This window comes from Fulmarus glacialis, unplaced genomic scaffold (assembly GCF_000690835.1).
Source record: "Fulmarus glacialis isolate BGI_N327 unplaced genomic scaffold, ASM69083v1 scaffold19760, whole genome shotgun sequence".
NCBI classification, from domain to species: Eukaryota; Metazoa; Chordata; class Aves; order Procellariiformes; family Procellariidae; genus Fulmarus; species Fulmarus glacialis.
Window position 1 is genome coordinate 7,497 of NW_009187363.1, and position 3,623 is coordinate 11,119.

A 3,623-nucleotide genomic window follows, 5' to 3' on the forward strand; every position below is an offset into this window, starting at 1 on the left:
GTGGTCTGAGCAGAGCCGGCCTGCTGCTGCCAGCCCCTGCGCCTTCCTCTCCAGTTCAGAGTGCATTGTTTTTTGGAGGAAGGGTCCTGCGGATAAGTGCAGCCTTGCAGGCCAGGGATGGGACAAGAGGGGCATTGGCTTGGGGTGTTTCTCAGGTGGGCAACGGGATAGGGGTCAACTTGGATATTCAGGCTTTTTTCCATACTGGGGGTCTCATTCTGCTGTGTCCTCCTCTGCAGGCGGCGTGGCCAGAGTCACAGTTCCCAGGTTTGTTGCCGTGCTCTCGAGGGTGCCACCGCGTGGGTGAGCAGTGGCCGCGGGAGCTGCGGGACACAGAGGGAGCTCGGGGCTTGTGGAGGGGCTGGTCGAGCCCAGGGCACAAAACCCAATTCAAGTCTCAGGCCTCAGCGAAGCTGCAGGCCCGCGTTTGGATCTGTGGCCACCAAACCCGTGCTGGCCACTGTGCCAGCGGCGCAGGCGGTGGGAGGCGGCTGGTGTTGGGCAGCAGCAGTCTGGCCAGGCGGGACCAGCTGCTGGAATGGAGTTGCCCATTTTTTGGGCCCGAACCATTGGAGAATCGTTGCTCTGACAAGATTTCTGCAGCTTATGCGTTGCAAGTGACACTGGAATACAAATTTTTCGATTCTAACCCAGAAGCAAAATTGTCTGAAAGTCTGGATTTTGCAAACACGTACCTCTATTGTTTGAAGGAGATTTGGAACTTGTCTTCCTGTTTCTGTCTCATCTCTGTTTAAAGTATTATGCTGCTTCGTACTGCTTCCTTCTGGAGCAAAAACCCTTTGGCTATTAGATTTTCAGCCCGCCGTCTGCTGACCGCTGCCAACATATAAGGGCTTGTGAGCTGCTAGTAGCCAAAAGTCACCTCTGGTGGATCGCCTAATTAAAAGGGGCCATTGAAAACCTGGAATGTTCTAGAAAACAGCTGTGTGTAGTGATCTTTTTAGGAGGAGTTGGGAAAAGTTTCCAGGATAATGATAGCACTCGATGAAGAAGGGGAGATGTGAAAGATGAGGGTTTTTTTAATGTAATATAAAATAGCAGTTTCCAAAGTTGTTTGACTCGTGAGTCCCTTCATCCTTCAGTACATCTCGTAGATCAAGATGTTAACTGCAAGCAGTGCAGAGGCACCAGAGATGGTGTGCTCTTGCATGTGGTTCCTTGGAGAGCGGTGGACCACCGCCCCGGTCTGGGAACCGGCTCATGCAGGCAACAGGCTCAGGTTGGGCTTTTGGCAATCAGTGTGGCAGGTCATTAAATGGGAAGGAAATTGTGGCTAAATCTCTGCTTGAGAGGACAGACGTCCGCATCTGGAGAGCAACTGATACAGATGATTTCCTCCCCGCACTTTTTCGTTTGGTTTGAATCATGCGTGTCCCTGGGGTGAGCCACATGGCAGAAGGCTGGGATGGGTGGAAGTTCCCGCACATCCCTCCTGGGATTCCCCCTGCCAGGAGAACGCTCCGGCCGGCGTGCCGGCCACCTCAACGCGCTGGGGCTCCCTGAACACAGAAAGGCTACTTGGCCGTTGTCAAATAAGCTGCTGAAGAAAGGCTTCAAGCTTTGGGGAGGAGCTGGGGTTGCAGTGTTATGGGGATTACCTAACTGTAGTGTCATTTTTTGCTGAGATTTGGTAGCACAGCAAGCTGCAAAGCTCAGTGGATCTTTCCAAACAGCTTTGGAAACATCAGTTTCTACAAATCTTGAAGACTGGCAGAGAAAAATACAAAAGGGTGGAGAAAAGGAAATTTGGTCAAATACTTTGACCAAATAAGAGAGGTGCTCAGTTGCTGAATCCAGTAGGACCATTGATTTTTAACAAATTTTGAAAGTATTCCGCTGATCCTAATTTCCTAATTGCAGGGGGTGGGGAGGGAGGACCGCCAAAGAAGAAGCTGTAGAGATGCAATACTGGCAAGTCAACAAGCACAGTGCTTTTGGAGAGGTGCCTTGAGCATGTCTTTTGCTTCGTACCGGTGCCACCTGTGTGTGAGTCCGAGGGCTGGCCGCAGGTTGGAGGAGCCTGCGCTCACACCTCCATTCTTCGCACTTTGCATAACCATCCATTTAACCTGTTTACTTGGATTTTCTGTCCCAAAAATGAGGGCAGACGTCTCTATCTCGTGCATTAGAGTGGAGGAAGGGTACACCTGTGAGCTGGGGAAGCAGTGCGTCTCCCTTGGACCACGTCTTTATGCCTTGGTCGCTTCCACATTTGGAGTGCTCGGTTAATGAGCAAAAAGGCTTTTCTTAACCTTTCCATGCCAAACTACTGCAGCGGGCTGGGTACTGGGAGCAAGCGGTGTTGTTTTGCTTCTGGACGCCGGTGCCAAGACTGTGAGCAGATGATGTGCGTGGTGGCACCCATGGAGGCTGCCTCGGCGGCACGGCGGCGTGGGGCAGCGCTGCCATTCAGAGGCAGGTTGAGGATGCGTGAAAGAAGAGTAGAGTTCTGCTCATTATCTCAGCGCTTAATTGATTCGGCAGAACTAATGAGGAAAATACAGGAAAACATTTACTATAAACTATTGCTAAATGAAGCAGATTTGAACTGACACATGCAAAAGACCAGTTGTGTTAGGTAAGAAGTTGTTACTTTAATGGATGCTTTTTTCAGTCCAGAATCGCACAGATATGCCTTCAGAGCACTTTGAGCATGTAAAGTGCGAAGTCTTAGCAGTAGCAATAATAAAAAAATAACCCCCGAAGATCGAGGAGCCAAACTCGCAGTTCATCCAGGACTCCTCCCTGTGGGAAGGAGTTTGAACTGGGGAGGAGAGGTTAGGGGAGGAGATTGGTTACTGAAGCCAAAGCTCAACATAAATGAGAAACACAGCTTGAGTGGTGGAAGTGGGGGCTCTCCCAAGGAAAGAGCAGCTAAGAAAATACAGCCTGAATAAATCAGGCGTCTTACTCCAAACAGTTTTGAGGGGGATGCATTAGTTCAGCTTTCAGAGCAGTGCGAGAGTCCTTGGGATGAGGCGCACTCGGCTGATCCGCTCTGCTCCTTGTCCCCGGGGAGCGGGGCAGAGGAGCCGTGTTTCCAACGGGCGTGAATTTAAAGGACGTACAAACTCTCGCTGCTTAAATGCACGCTCTTTTGGCTATGACAACCCCTTTGCAGCCTGTTGTTTGTTAATCCCTCTGCCTGCCCATTCCTGGGGGATTTGATAGTATAATCTGAAGCATTGTATTTAATGCAGGATGAAGGCTAACGTAATAAGCTTGACCAGTCTTCCTGGCAGCATGAAGGGTGTGCAATTTCAGTTAAAAGACTGCTACTTTTTTATATTTCTCTGCTTTGGGCAGTTCCCCATGAAGTTGCACGTGCTGCTTCAGCTCTCTGCAGGGTGAAGCACTGGCGTGTGCCAGAGCCCCAGCTTGTGCGGAGCGAGGAAGGGGGACCCGTGCCAGGGTTGCGCAGCCGGGGGGAAGGTGTTTTGGGGGAGGTCTGTGCAGAGCAGGTCCTGCCAGTCTCCTGTCAACATTGCCCTCCACTTTCTTTACCAGTAGTTCAGCCTCAGGGTCAGCACAACAGGATTGGGGCTTGCAGAGCGATGGATGGCCACGAGTCTGGCCAGTTCCTGGCCCGTCGCGGCACACCC